Source organism: Tamandua tetradactyla, chromosome 2 (assembly GCF_023851605.1).
Source record: "Tamandua tetradactyla isolate mTamTet1 chromosome 2, mTamTet1.pri, whole genome shotgun sequence".
NCBI lineage: Eukaryota > Metazoa > Chordata > Mammalia > Pilosa > Myrmecophagidae > Tamandua > Tamandua tetradactyla.
The window spans coordinates 26,091,852-26,108,038 of record NC_135328.1 but is presented as its reverse complement, the minus strand read 5'-3'; the positions used below and the strand labels follow the sequence as shown (position 1 = coordinate 26,108,038).

Here is a 16,187-nt window from a genome sequence, read left to right as displayed (position 1 = left end):
TCTAAGGCCGAGAAAATGTCCCAATTAAAAAAGTCTATAGAAATGTCCAATCAAAGGCATCTGGGGAAAGATACCTTGGTTCAAGAAGGCCGATGAAGTTCAGGGTTTCTCTCTCATCTGGAAAGGCACATGGCGAACGCAGTCAGGGCTTCTCTCTCAGCTGGAAGGGCACATGGCAGACACAGCGTCATCTGCTAGCTTACTCTCCTGGCTTCTGGTTTCATGAAGCTCCCCGGGAGGCATTTCCCTTCTTCATCTCCAAAGGTCGCTGGTTGGTGGACTCTCTGCTTTGTAGTGTTGCAGCATTCTCTGCCCTCTCTGAGTCTCTTTGAATCTCCAAAATATTTCCTCTTTATAGGACTTCAGTAAACCAATCAAGACCCACTCAAATGGGTGGAGACGTCATCCCTAATCCAGTTAAACAACCATTCTTGACTAAATCACATCACCTAGGAGATGATCTTATTACAGTTTTAAAATACAGTATTGAATAGGAAGTATTCTACCTTTAAGAAATGGGATTTATATCAAAACATGGCTTTTCTTAGGGGGCATACTTCCTTTCAAACCAGCACAGTTCCCTTCCCATTTAGTATCTTGCTATGGTCCATGAAACAGACAATAGATGTGGAAAGCTCATGCAAGTGATAAAACTCCAGCAAATTGCAATTCACAGACTGCTCTCACTTCCGATATCAACTGCAAATTTGAGGGCCCCCGAGACTACCCTAAGATTTGGTAATTCACTAGAAGACTCACCAAACTCACTGAAAGCTATTTTACTCAAGTTAATGGTTCATTATACTTAAAGGATGCAGATAAAATCAGCCAATGGAAGGGAATCTTGGAGTAGAGTTCAGTAAAGTTCTGAAAGGGGAGCTTCTATTTATCCCTTCTCCATGAGGTCAGGGACAGTACTAGTCTTCTGACAATTATGTGTGATAGTACGATAGACTATTGCCAACCTAGGAAGTTCACCCCAGCCTTAGTGTCCAGAAACTTTTTACTGGGGCTCCATCACATGGGTGTGAACAATTGCCCATGTGATTGGCATCATCTAAAGATGATATCTTCTGTGTATCCCATGTACTTCAAAGTGGTGAACAAGATTTCTTCTCTCAGGGAAAACCTTGTAATATCCAAAGTCAGAGAAGGTAGTAAGTCAGAGAAGGACTAGGTTGGTATCTCCTAAAGTGGAACCATGGCAGAATAAAAGACTTTAGAAAATTAAATCCTATTTAATGATGCTTCACTGTATAAATCCACACTCAAGATGAGGGCCATAGCCTTCTTTTTCAAAGGTCTTACACCAGTTGTCCAAGAGTCACAGCTTGGTTACACACCAGTCAAAAATTTTACTTCTTACTTCATAAGTCCTGAATGAAGAAGCTAAAACTCCCTTCTAATAGTTGCCTAAGTTCAAGGCCCTACAAAGATGCTGAGAAATATAATGAAAGGGAAAAAGAGATAGATGATTAGTTATAATTCCTTGACTAGCTAGATAAATATTGACTAAGACTGCCTATGAAAAAGAAGCATTCAGATCTGCCTGGAAAAATTAGCTTCCCTCCCCCTACTGTTCAGCCGCTCTGCTGTGAGAATCTGGCTCCGTTATTTCTCTCAGTGGGAGCTGCCATTTTAATGACTCAACACAGCACTTTTTCAGCAGGAGACCCTGCCTCAGGTGGCACATCAGACCTGGGAGAATTGTGGTCTCATTTAAACTAAGTCAGAAATTTCCCAACTTGTTTTAAAGTGAAATAGATTTGTAAAAATAACAATAAGAATTATTTGGCAGTACCATTATAACTCCCAGATTGAAATTTAACCTTTAAAGTTGAATCCATGCCTTTCCTTTCCCAATGAAACTAACTTTCCCTTTCTCTGTTAGGCATTTCCAACCTGAGCGGGAACATTTCCCAGCTTGGATAAGCCTAATAGAGTGAATTAAATGACAGCAGCACAATTTATTTCTTTGAATTTTTGGTCATTGTTGTTCATACATTAGCTGTTTATATCCACATCCTAAAGTAATTTTATCTTCCTCATCCTTTAAGCCTTTGAAAAAAAATATGTATGTATCCCAAACTTCTTCATTTGGGGGTAATGATCGACACTTTTCTATGTCATTTGTATCATTTTATAACTGCTCTCATGAGATTTTAACTCATTTTAAAAAATTGGTGTATAAATTACATATGGGGAATGCTCCGGTCATAATGGGACTTATTGCCTACTTCAGCCAATGTCCATCTGGTCATCTGTCCTCTCCCATTTTCTCAATCCCACCCAGATTAGCCCTGGCCCAGGCCCAAACCACTCTCCTCTGAGGGCCCCCTCTGTACCGGGCCTCCATGAGACTCCTGCTTATCCTCAAAGGTTTCAGGTGCTCCTCCCACCTCCTCGTCTGAGCTGGGATCTGCTTATTCTGCCCTCACTGCGATCTTCTAGGTCTTCTCAAGTGATGGCTGCTCGTGCCCTCCCCTCTGCCTCAGGACCACACAATAGGGTTGGAGTCCTCCTACCTTCCTACTCATCTGCCCAGAAGGTTGTCCAACTCCTTACGTATGCATCTGCTCCTTCTTTAAGACAATCCCATGTTCTTTTCCTGATTCCACTGACATTATGCACTGTTTTCGTTTCCTAGGCTGCTCAAAGCAAATGCCATGAAATGGTGTGGTTTAAGCAATGGGGATTAATTCACTAACGGTTTTGAGATTGAAAAAAATGTCCAAATCAAATGTCATCAAGGCAATGCTGCCTCCCCAAGGGCTGTGGCATTCTGGGCTGACTGCTGGTGACCCTCGGTTCTCTGGTCACATGGCAAGGCACATGGTGGGGCTCCTTATCTCTTCCTTTTCTTCTCTATTTCATTTCAGCTTCTTGCTTCCTGCAGCTTTCTCTCTTTTTATCTCAATTTCATTCACTTATAAAGGACTCAATAATAGGATTAAGACCTATCCTGATTGAGGTGGGTCACAGCCTACTGAAGTAGCCTTATCAAAAGTCCCTGTTTACAATGGATTCACACCCACAGGAATGGATTAGGTTTAAGAATTTAATGTTTTTCTGGGGTACATACAACTTCAAACCACTACGCTCATCAACCTCCATATCCCTTTCCTTCACTCATAGAGAGGTCTCTTCTCCTCCCACAATTCTACCATCATCATCAGAGACTATCAATTTACATGAACCCCAACCAATTCCTTTTTTTTGTCCCTAAACTTATCCCTGTCTGTGGCTGGTCTTGTTGTCCATTACTACCCTGAGCTATCAGGATGTGGCATTTCCCCTTTGCCCTGGGCTTCTAAGAGTTTAGCCTGAATCCATCTCACCAACTCATAGGGTTCCCACAAACTGCATCTCCAAAGCTAGAGCTAGCACCTGATCTTCCTCACCATGTACTAAATGGTGCTTTCCACTGATTTGACTGAACTCTGCAACACCTTAACTCTATACTCCTAAGCCGAAATCCCTGCCTGCTCTATACTTTGGAACTTGCAGATCCATATCATGGCAGAAATTGGCTTATTGTTCATCAGACCCATTCATTCTTTTATTTTCTGCCTTTCTTGCAGTTAGGTGGGGCCTGTTGACTACATTCTAACCAATGGGCTATGATTGGAAGTAAGTTCTGCCCTTTGAGAGCTGGGCTTGCAAAAATCTCCCATGCCAATCCTCATGCTCTTCTCCCTTTGCAAACTGGATATTGGCATGAAGGATGATCTTGAACGTCATCTGATGAAGATAGCTTGAATCTTCAAATGGAATATGAGCTCATCTCTCCCTGCCCCCTCACTTATTCCCCATTGTTGAGGGAAAATATTCACATTGACCATGAATTAAGAAACAAGGTTTTATGAAGTTAAGCCACTGCAATTTGGTGTTTATTTGTTATGGCAGTTTGTTTCATCCTAATTGATACAAACGCACAAGGAGAAGGATTCTAAAAGAGGTCATGTTCAGATAGAATTATCAGGGACATAAGAGTAGACCATAGTGAAAGTGGGAAAGCTTTGGGAGAGGAAATGAGGAAAGTTAATGCTCGCTCTTTTTTTTTTTTTTTTAAGCCCTCTCTTCTTTGTGAATAATTTTTTTTTTCCTTTCTTACTGTTTCACTGTCTTGGTCTTCTTTCCAGATTGTTTGATTCATGGGCCTGCAGCTTCTCCTGTCTGTATGTGCAGTGTTAAGTAGGAGTAAGGGAATGTTCCGGAGAAAAGAAAGCGCTGGGCAGAGAGGAGGGACTGATGACCTCAACTCACACAATCTAACCCAAGATCCCCCACCCCATTCCTCAGGCTGGGGACAGGCCAAGTATATATGTCCTTTCTATGGTGTCCCTACCTTTTGGAACTTGGGGCGGTCACTCGGACTAGGAAATTCTGGATCCTCTTCATCCCTCCGTCCATCACAACTTGACAATCTGAATTACACTGGGCAGTAGGACGTAAGATAGGTTCAAGATGAAGGCTGTGGGTCTTCAGAGGTCTCAGCAGTCTGCTTGGTGTGGAACTGGAGTATGGCTCATAGTGGGCTCTCCCTGGTTAAAGATTTCACATAGGTCTGAGCATCTGGACCTAAGTCCCATAATGGGCAAACTGGCATTTCTTTGAGCTGGCTGTAACGGATTGTTCTAGCTGTGATGTTGATGAGGGAAATTACTTAAGGAGCAAGTCTTTCTCCCTTTCTTTCTGTCTAGCATTCCTGCCACCCGGGGCATATCTACTTAGAAACATTATCCCTCCCAGATCTCACAGAGTCCCTGAGCAGTAGCTCTGGTGTAACTCCTTAAAGATATCAAAGTGTTTCATGAATATTATCTCATTAAACCTCCCAACCCTTCCCCCAGGAGTCAAGCCCTCCACCTACCCAACTCACAGTTCCTGCTCTATCAGAACTAGACCCTGAATAATAAATATTATGACTTATTGCAAGTCATTTAGAAGAAGCTGTAAATGGATCCTCAACTTCTCTGTCCATCTACCTCTTTGCAAGGCATCATCTTAATGTATATACAGGAAAGATAATAGCTTTTCTGACACCCACTTACCTGGGATGCCAATAATTTGTTGTTATTGGTCAGGGATTCTCAGGGCCCTTTACCACCACTGGATAAAGAAGTCCCAGAATCCTTATTTCTTCCCTGTATGCTGTCATTTCATACCTTTCCACTCCTTATCTGCCAATGCAACTTTTGCTCCAGGCACCTGGAAATATTTGCTGCTCTCTGAATGTACCAATTTTTTTTTCAGCTTTCAGAGCTTTGACCAATCTGTTCCCTCTGTAGGAATGTTCTTCTCACCTCCTTTACTTTGTGATCTCTTGCTCATCCTTAAGAACCAGCTCAAATTTCATCTCTTCTAAGCCTTCTTTGACTCCCCAGGATGTTAGGTGTTCTTTCCTCTTAGCTTCCACAGTCTCTAAAAGGAAAGCTAGCATTTGTACAAGGCTCTATCATGTGCCACCTTTGCATATTATCATTTAATTCTCACAACACCTTGAGCCTATAGTTAAAACTAATTTTACAGATAGGAAACCAGAAGCCTGAAGAAGCTAATAACTTTCCCAACATTATGAGGCAATCAAGTGATGGTGCCAGATTTCAAACTTTGGTCAGACAACCAAAGCCCATGGTCATTTACTCCATAAAGCTGCCTCTGTTGTTTTGACCACTTGTCAATTTTCCCTCCAGACTTGAACTTAAGGTAAAGGATTATGACCTTTTTATATTTATATTTTAATACCTGTCATAGTGCTTCACTTGTGATAGGTGCTCTGTAAATGTATAATGAATGAATATATGACTTTATTACTTCAGAGCAATTTATGTTGCATTTTAGAATTTGGGGAAACATATAGGTTGCCAGATTTTCCTGCCTGTGACAATTTTGGGAAGAGGAATCCTTATGGAGAGAAGTGGACTATTGCTCCAACTTGGCAAATCCAAAGGTCACTAAAATTAGGTTACACATTAGAGCTCATGTTAGCCATTAAAGTGCTCATCTTCTATCGGGTTTCCCCAGAGAGTAATTGGAATATAAAGACAGTCTCAGAGTTCATTTATCTATTTACTCATTCATTCAACAAATATTGAGAGACTGCACATAGTTGGCAGATGTTGTGCTGAGCGCTGGGACACACTTGTGAGGACACACACACTGTGGTCCTTAAAGTGGACTTCTGTTGTTTGTCCACTCAGCATTCCTTCTTCCTCTAACAGAACCACTCTTTCTTCTTGGAGAAACATTCCTACACAGACTGTGTAGTTCAGGCTGGGCTAACTTTTACTTCTTGGTTCTGAGTTCGGGCACATGGCTTAGATATCTTCAGCACTGCATTACATCCAAGCGCTACCTATAGTGACTGGCTTAGAGATAGGCAAGTGACTCAAATTGGCCCAGTGAGAGTTAGCAGTGGGACTTTTGCTTGAAGTGTTAGAAAAGGGGTGCTTGCATCCCACTGGTGGAATATAAACCTGGAGCTACTGGTTGAGAATGAAGTCAATAAAAAAGAAGGCTGAGCTGAGGTTTTGAAGCAGTAAGAGGGAGTGGACAGATGGCATCATTTCAGGCCATCTACATCTAAAGCAGAAACCCTAGACTCCCCAGTCAGATGAGCCAATATCGCTCCCTTTTTTGCTCAAGCCATTTTAAGATGGGTTTCTTTCATTTGCAAGGAAATAAGCCTTGAATAATAATATTTGCTCTCGGAAGTGGGGTTTTATAGGTGACAAACTAAAATATAGAACTGTTGAGTCATAGTGGGGTACAGCACTTCAAGGATTCTTCTCTTCTGGTTGGGAAACAGGAAATCTAAGTCAGGTCTTACAAGGCAGCTGGGTAATGTCTTGAGGCTCAAACCATAGGCTGCAGATAGAAAACATTATTTTTTCAGAGAAGATTGGCTATTTTCTGTGGCCTTCGGCAATGTTCTGTTAGGATGAAGCAAGCCAAGAAGGAAAAAGGAGAGAAAACCACCCTATCTCTGTCAGCAGTCCAGGTTGGCTAAGAGGCGCTCTGGGAGTTGGAAAAGCTAAATTCTCTACCCCAAGCTGAACTTGGTATAATCACATTAAAGGAGACCAAAAACACAGGGGAGATTGTAACCTGGAGGTAGCATGAGATCCCAGCAACTTCCAATTATATTCTGACTCCCACAGTATAAAAAGACATCCTCTGGAATATAGCCAGGAAGCCAAAGGAATGTTAGCATTGCTTCAGCGTACTGTTAGCGAGATGGACAGAACTGGACAGCCTGTGGCCAACAGAAAGAAACCTTTGACAATGGTCTAGATTCAAGGACCCAGAATTCTGACTTTGAATACCCAGTCTGGGTACAAATCAAGATCTTACTAAGGTTTTAAGAAAGTTGTCATACCTGAAAAACACAAATGCTGACAAACGATAACCTGCGACAAAGTACTCAGCTCCTAAGATGATCCCAGGGCCACTATACTCACACTAGGAGAAAGCCAGCTCCCACATTAGAGTGGTCCTGAGAAGGACCTCCCAGTATCCCTCATTGCTGGAACAGCGTCAATGGACAGAGAAATCCTCCCAGAGAGCAGAACCAGGGGAAATCAGACTGGACAGCCAAGGAACATCTCTCACTGCAGGGCAAAGGAGTCCTGGTTTTCCCTAACCACCATGCCACTATCCCCTGAGTATATGCTATAGACTAGTGACTCTGGTATGTTGTTTTTCCAAGGTAGAGGTTTTTTGCTGTAGGTATATTTTTCTTTCTTCATCACTGTGCATCGTATGTGTTGGGGTGATTAAATAGGTAATTTAGCCATGGATTTCAACATACATCACACCAAACTAGATCCTTCATCAACCAGAAATTCTTGGAAACAGTAGAACTAGTTAAAGTGGTGCAAGAATTTTGAGCACTGGCTCTAGAGTCAGATTGCCTGCACTGGTAACTCTATTCTACCACTTGCTTAGGAGCTATGTGACTTTGGACTATTTACGTCACTCCTCTGTGCCTCAGGTTCTTCATAGGTAAAAATGGGGATAATACAATAATACCTGTTTCTCATAGGTGAGAATTTTGTGAGAATTGAATAATTACACTAGTGATTTGCATAAATTAAGAACTTAATAAATCTTCGTTATTTTCATTATTTGCATGGACTCCCCTTTGGAATATATATCCATGTGATTTCAATTTTAGATGGGATATTTGTACTGTGTTGGGTAGGGATAATTTGGAAATTATATGTACATGTGCTGGGCAGTGGAATAGAGTGAACATATATTGTGCTTTTCTTCTGGTAACAGAATATTTCTTTTCCTTGGGGAATTATCTCTTCAGTACACGTGGGTTTTTCACAGATGACCCACACTCACCTTTGACTCCTCTAATCTGGGGCTAATAGCACATACTATACAGAATTGATAATATCAAGTGGGGCAATGTAAGTGGGGCTTTAGGACAATACTGCTCACATAAAGGGCACCCAGAACTTCAGGAGTCTTCACTGATGCTCCTTTTACCCTGCAACTCAACAACATTACGAAGCATAAGCTTCAGGAACACTTCTTCCCAACCCACTCACCTGCTGCTTGGCTGCTCTCTGATCTTCTACTTTCTGAGACAGGCTGCCCTGGCCAAGGTCATAGGGCTTCCGTTTTGGTGCTGGGAAGGGGTAATGGGCAGTGTTTAGAGGGTCACTTCCAGGCTGGCTCATACAGTCTGATTATCCACCCTCTGATAGTATGAGTGTTGCCACACATTCTCATCCTTCCTCTTTGCCTTTGGGCTTTGTTAAACTTGTGCCCTCTGCCCAGAATGTCCCCCTCCTGTCTTTGCTCTATTCAGAGCTTCATCCATTTTTCAATCCTAAACCCAAGTTCATTTCTTCCCTTCTCTTCAACCTTCTGCAACCCACTTGATCTTGGCCCATGCAATATTTTTAATTTCTTTGGTTCTCTAGAACAGGGGTTAGCAAATCCAGCACCCCACCCCCCTCCTGTTTTAGTAAATAAAGTTTTATTGGAACACAGACATCTCCATCTGTTTATGTATTGTTTATAGCTGTTTTTAGGTAACAGTGGCAGAGTTGAATAGTTGCAACAGAGACTGGTTTGGTTTGCAAAGCCTACAGTATTTAAATCTGGCCCTTTGCAGAAAAATTTTGCCAGCTCCTGCTCTAGAACCTTGGCATTTCTTAGGAGTTTGTTACAAAGGCAGACTCTAAGGCCCACCTTGCACCTACTGAATCAGATTCAGTAGTTTAATAAGATCCCAGATGATTTTTATGTGCATTAATGTTTGAGAAGTGCTGCTCCAAAGCCTTGCTGAAGGCAAGCAGAGATCCTGGCTCAGATTCAGAGCACCTGGTGAGTGCCTGGCACTGATTGAAATTAATAAAGAGAAAAGCCCTTGGCTTAAGACACTGGTTCTCAAAGTGTGGTCCTCAAACCAGCAGCATCTGTATCATCTGGAAACATGTTGAAATGTAAATCCTAGGGCCACTCATAGACCAATTGAATCAGAAAATCTTGTGTTGGAACTCAGCAATCTGTGCTTTAATGAGCCCTCCAGGTGATTCAGGTGCAAGTTCAAGTACAGGCTCCAACTCCAGAGATTCTGATTAAATTGGTCTGGAGTGAAGACCTAACACCAGGTGATTGTAATGCACAGCCAGGATTGAGAACCACAGTTTTAGACTCTCCATATAACAAGTGTTTTTTGAGTACATACTATGTGGCAAGCATAGAGTTAGGCCAGGTTACATATACCTATACCTATATATATATATATATTTATATACACACACATATGCCTATACATACCTGCATATATATATATTTATATAATGCATATGTCTCCCTACATATACATGTGTTATGTATAGATAAATAAGAAGAGTGCCTGTTAAGGAGACAATCATCACCTATAGGGGAGTAATCATGCAAATCAATACATTTCATACAAGCTCATGTCTGCTATAATAGAAGTAGCCTGGGGTCCAAAGGATGGGAGGTTGGTAAACTCTCTGAGGTTAGATAGGACCCCAGAAGGAAGGGAAGTTTAAGTTAAGCCATAAAGGATGAGTAAGACTTTCCAGCTGGTTTCTAGACAGACGGAAGAGCATATGCAAAGGCCCGGAGGTATAGAACAAGACTTCATGAAATTGTTCAATTGTTTCATTAGCCAGGGTTCTCCTAGGGAAACAGCAGACAGGAGATATCTGTAACTATTACGAGATTTAATAAAAATTTTTCCATGTGACTGTGGGGATACACAAGTATAAATTCTGTAGGGCAGGCTGAAAGCTGGGAACTCCAGTGAAGGTTTTCAGTGCATTCCCGCAAAACTGGCTGGCTGAAGCAAATTCTCCCTTCTGACCGCTGAAATCATTTCTCCTTTTAAAGTCTTCAACTGATTGGATGAGACATCTCACTGTTGAGTGCAATTTCCTCAGTTGATCGTTGATGTAACCTACCATAGATGCAATGGACTTACTGATGGTTAAAGTCTGTGAAATGTCCTCACAGTAACAGTCAGGCCAGTGCTTGCCTAACCAAGCAACTGAACACCATCACCTGAAGAAGTTGACATATGTACCTAAACCATCACAATCAGAAAACTGCAAAAAACTCAATGTGGCTGAAATGAGGTGGCAGGTAAAGAATCTGAAGCTGGAGAGGTAGCCCAAGGACCTCTCTCTCTCTCACGGGAAAAGTCTAAAGAGGTGGAATTGAATAGTGTTTAATTCTCCAAGTCTTTGTGCCAAGATTGGTCAGGAATTGACTCCCATCTCAATGACTAGTGCAGAGTGGTCACATGTGGGAAGAGTCATGGACAAGCGATCCTCCCACAGAAGGAGGAGAGCCAGTTGTTGAAGTTCCCAGGGAGGTCCACATAAGCATTTGGGATTCCAGTGTCTCTCAAGAGAAAGCAAATTTCAATGAGATGGAGGGGCAGCCACTCTACATCCACCTCTGCACGTCCACAGACAGCGAGAGAGCTGCCCCCCACATTCCCCAGGAATACACATGCACTATCCCTCCCTGACCTTGCTAGGAGGCTTCCTCCCCAGTCTGCAGGCCGTACACACAGATGAAGCCGAGCTGGTGGAGACTGCCAGAGCCTTGTAGCCGGAGAGCTTGTCAGCACACAGCTGCTGACTTTCTTCCCCCATCGCTTTACCCGGGAACATTTTGCACTTTCTTCTCCAACTCTTTCAAAGCAAGTTATTTTCCTCCTCTGGAAGAATGCCCATTGTTCATTTGACATTAAAGATAGGTCTTCACTGTTTTCTCTTAAGGCAGCAATTGGTGAAGTTAAGCTGTATTATGCGGACTTGTCAGAAGGATACAACATTACACAAAGGAATGATGTGAAACAAAAATTGCTCTCTTCAACTTCCCAAACCTCTCCTGCATACAGATTTTAAGCCATTTTTCTGCCCTTGTGTGTTGCTGGCCTAGCTGGGAATTGGGGGTAATTGACGGATTTTGTGGTTCTCTGCTTACCGCCCCATCCAGCGGCCTTGACAGCAATGTGGTGCTTGGGATTGTTCAGTGTAACAGGGAGGGAGGAGGTGGGGTGGGAGCAAGGACTCTACAGAGGAAAACCCTTCTCACCTAGTTTTTCTTGTGGTTACTTCAGGCTATCAGGCAGTTAATCTTGAAGTGCTGATGGTCTTCTCTTCCCTTTGGTGAATGCAGAGTTTATTTTCAGCTGACCCTTTCTCAGGGCCACTCGTTGCATGTTATCACTGAAATGTGGCCCTATCTAAATTCTTATCAGTAGACCTAGTCCTATGATTCCCTGAGTCACAATTTCCTCATTTGTTCATTAATTCAGTTGGCCTGCAGGCTGGTCCCTGCTCAGTTACTAAATGTGTGACCCTGGGAAAATAACCGACCCTCCTACCTCAGTTTCTTTATCTGTGAAATAGGAAGAAGAATTAGACCTAGGGCTGTGTGTATTAAATGATATGATGCATGTAATCAGCATGGTGCCCGACAGTCTACAACATCAATAGATATTTGGTGAATGTTATTATTTTTATCATTAGTCGTCCACAATTATTTATTAGGTAACACTGTCAGGATGGTTCAGGGTTGGTGGTAAGTGCTAGAAAAGAGATAAGCATGGACTGTGATGGCAGGTGATTGAGGGGTACCCACTAAAATCAGTGGTCAGAGAGGGCTTCTGGAGAAAGTGGCTCCTTAGTGCAGAATGGTGAACTGCAGAGAAGAAGAGAATGCCAAGTGCAGAAGTAAACAAAGCATCTTCCTGTCAGAGGCCATAGCAAGTGCAAAGACATCAAAAGACCCTGGATGCCTTCCCAGAGCTGTGTGTATATCTGAGTGCCTGGGGCATAGGGCTGTTGGTGGGGAGTTGCAGGAGATGAGTCAAGAAAGATCTGGACCCTCAGCAGGTAGAAGGTAAAAGACTTGGATTTCATCCTAAAAGCAATGGGGAAATACTCAGCAGTTTTCAGTAGGAAAGTGGCATGGCCCGCTTGAGTGGCTTATGGGTGGAGAGTGGGTGGGATGATTAAGATTCCCTTCAAGAAGACACCAAAGTAATCCAGCAAGAAACTGAAGAGGGGAAGAACCCCAGTGGCCATGTAGTTGGAGAGAACTTGGTAATGACAGGACACATTTGGAGTTGGGAATATACCCCGCCCCCCCCCAACAAATACCATTACCAGGTTTCTGCCTTTGGTGATTCATGATTAATCCTTCACAGCGAGGAGGACTCAGGGCAGCTGGTGAAGATGGTGTGATCCATTCTGATATGTCATGTTTGAGGTGTCTGTGAGATGGCCAAATAGACCTGTTCAAGAGTTTAGAGCTCTAGGGAGGCTCTGGGCAGGCGGTGCAAATCACTCACACAGAGTAACTGAAGATGGGTGTGTAAGGACACCCAGGCCCAGTAAATTGGGGAAAGAAGGTGGGTGGGCATGGAGTCCTGGAAGGAGCAAGATTAAAGGGACAGAATGAGGCAGAGAAGTCGAACTGGTGGCCAGAGGGGTAGAAGAAAAACTGGGAAAAGTGATGTTAAAGAAAGCTGGACTGACCAGGAGAAACAGAAGCAACAGTAACATATATATGTATATGGTATTATTTCTTTTAAGGCATTGGTGCACATGGCTGTGGGATTGGCAAGTCTGAGATCTACCAAGCAGGTCAGCAGGTGGAAATCTGGTGAGCATGAGACTAGAGCCTTGAGTGTGAACTTTGGAAGAGGTGCCAGCAGGCCAGACATTCCCAGGGAAGTTAATGTTGGAATCTTAGGCAGAATTTCTTCTTCTTGAGCTCTCCATTCTTGTCTCTTATGGCCTCCAGCTGATTGGATGGGGCCCCACCCATACTATCAAGTGTCATCTCATTTATTTAAAGTCACCTGCTCATAGATGCTAATCCCATTGGCAAAATAGCTCCACGGCAACATCTAGGCCAGGGTTTGGCCAAACAATGGGACACCATACCCTAGCCAAGTGGAGACATGAAATCAACCGCACAGAGCATTTTAAGGAGTGCCCATTGTCACCAAGAGGTCGATCTAAAAGTAGCCCCTGGATTTAAAAATGAGAAGGAGATGGTGGTGCTGGAGGCATGGCCACAGCCAGCTGTGGTGAGATAGGACAGAAGTTGAGGGTGGGAGATAGAAATGGACGGGAGTCTTTCCTATTACAGACTCTAACATTAGGGAGGCAATAGAAGGATCACAGCCCCTCTCAGGCCTTGCTGAGCCCTGGAAGTCTCTGGCATGTGGGTTCTAAACACAGCTGCCCCAGCCCTTCCCCCCTCTGATGCATCTGAGTCTCCAGGGGTAGAGCCTGAGAACCTAGAGTCCGAAAAAGCCCTTGAGATGAGTCTGTTGTGAGAATTCCAAATGGCTGGTGCTGTGGAATGAATCCTGGGCTTAGAAGCATTGAGTTGCTGCCCGGCCCTCTTGGTGGGAGACCCCAGGAATGGGAACTGGGTGTGATTCCACACCAGTTGCTTGTTCTCTGTGTGAATTGAGCTGGCCATCAACCACTTCCCTTTCCAACCTTCTCATCTATCCAACAGGCAGAGTGATAATACATCCCAGTGACCATGAGGTTCTGGTGAGAAAATGCACAACAACTGTTTGGTTTTATTGAAAGCACTCTTTGTTGCCATTATTGTCATTGGTGTTAGTTGCAATAAATCGCACTTTTTTTCCAGACTCTCATTTCCTCATGGGTAAAGCAGGAGTAACCATCTCTTTCTCTGTGGGATTTGAGGTCCTAGCATGATGCCACATAGAGAAGCTGACACATAGTAGGTGCTCAGTGAACCTTTGGTGTGTGCCTCAGTGAGTGCAGGAGGTTGAGCTTCAAGGAGATTACTGGGTGGAAATGCAGTCTGCAAGGGCAGCTCAAGGGCTCCCACTGCTCCTGTGGGAACTAGCAGGTTTGTGACCCCACAGGGCTCTGAAACAATCACTGGAGGCTGCTGGGGCTGGTCACAGGCTCTGTCCAAGCAACGGTCAGAGCCCATGGGCCAGCCGTTGACTGTTGACATCTCCGCCTGGGGCCCTCTAAGGCAGCTGACGTGACTGTCACCCCTTCCAGACTACAGCTGGCCAAGGGACAGAATCCTTTGTGTGACTCAAGCCTGTGAGAAACAAGAAAGGAAGGGGCTGAGAGCGAGATGTTCATAGAAGTGAGGAAAGAGCCAGCCGGATGCCCAAGCTCTGTCTGCCTCCTGGCGTATGCAGCTCATTCCACCAAGGCACCGTCTGGGAGAACAGAGGGGGTCAGTGGGATGAAGCAGGGGCTGCTTTCTGCCCTCCCTGCCCCTGGAGACTCAGCCACCAGGCTCCTGAACTGCACCATGCTGTCCCACATGGGGTTGAAGTCTGGAGGCTGGACCCCACTGTGCTCTGGGCTCAAGATGAAGACATTCCCCAGTGAGCAGTGTTCACTTAGAACTTGTCCCTTCATACACACTTCCACGCAGCTGGACCGCCTGACCCTTATGGCCTCACAGTGATGAGGGATTCCTGTCTCCATTTTACAGGTGAGGAAACAGTGGCTTGGAGACACTTTCCCAAGCTTTAGGGTTGTTGTGGCAGGGCCTGGATTCAAATCCAAGAACATCTGGCACCGAAGCCAGCACTCCTTTCATCAGCCCAAGGATTGAGAGACAAGAGAGCTGGCTTCTCTTCATACCTTTTGCCATGGCCTCGCTCTGAAACCTGAGGCTGGTCCCATAACTGGGTTGGAGGGAGCTGCTCTGGCAAACAGAGCTCAGCACAGGATATCCCAAAGACGATCCAGTTTTATTAAGACTGGAGGCATTTGGAGCTACCAGATGTGCCAGGATTGGCTTCTGCCCTGGGCTCTGGACTTCACACAGAACCAGGAAATCCACCTGGCTAAGAGAACCATTTACTGAGATTTAGAGACAGGGAAATGCGCAGGTTCCAGGAACCGCCAGTGCGGGGTGCCACTCTCTTCACCTGTCCCTGCCCCTGGGCCCAGCTCCTCTCCCACCATCACCCCCAGCCCTCAGTCCTTTTAGACCCTTTGGTAGCATCTACAGAAGGTTTTAAGGTGGATAGTTCTCCTTTACACACAGATTTGTTTGTGTGTACCCAGGGTCTGCATGAAAACGGAAGCGCAGCAGGAGCTCAGCAGTTTGTGGAGTGAAACACTAACAGAATGACTCATCTCTCCATGACATTTGTGTCCACGCTGAGTGGGCACTTCACTTCTCAGAGGGACCCATTCTCCTCCTGGGCATCATTTGGGGGTGGGACGAGGAGACTGACTTTGTCTGCATCTGCAATCACAGAAAACATCACCATCATCATCATCATCAAAACCACCTTCCTCTTTCAGATATCAGCTTTACCAGGCTCTTGGCTGGGTGGAAGGTGAGAGGTCACCATGCTGGCATCCTCTGCAGGAAGGGGAGTGGCTCATGCTCCCTTGGTTTTCCCAGCTTGGCTAAGCAGAAGGAAGCTGGACTTCCTGGGGGACCCTACCTGGGTCTAGAGACCACTCCCTATAATTCCCTTTTGTTTCTTCAGCTCAATATGCAGATTAAGGAGCAGGACCTAAGGAACAAAGTCTCTCTAGCCGCCACATGGATTATTCTAGAATTAGGCCACTGCTGTCAATTTTATTTGGTGATCCCAGCTGGATCTCCAAATTATACCTGCAATTTGGTGCACTCCCAGT

At 44.4% G+C, this 16,187-nt stretch overlaps 1 long non-coding RNA gene across 2 annotated transcripts in view; it reads left to right on the top strand.

Moving 5' to 3' along the window:
- LOC143667214 (uncharacterized) overlaps positions 1-16,187 on the top strand; it is a 64,834-nt gene that overhangs the window by 47,454 nt on the left and 1,193 nt on the right. Inside the window, exons 4-6 of one of the 2 annotated variants that reach the window (XR_013167952.1) lie at positions 13,107-13,176; positions 14,574-15,021; positions 15,603-15,880. This is a non-coding gene — a long non-coding RNA (uncharacterized LOC143667214). The remainder of the gene's footprint in view (positions 1-13,106; positions 13,177-14,573; positions 15,022-15,602; positions 15,881-16,187) is intronic. The other variant, XR_013167953.1, reaches the window with a different exon arrangement.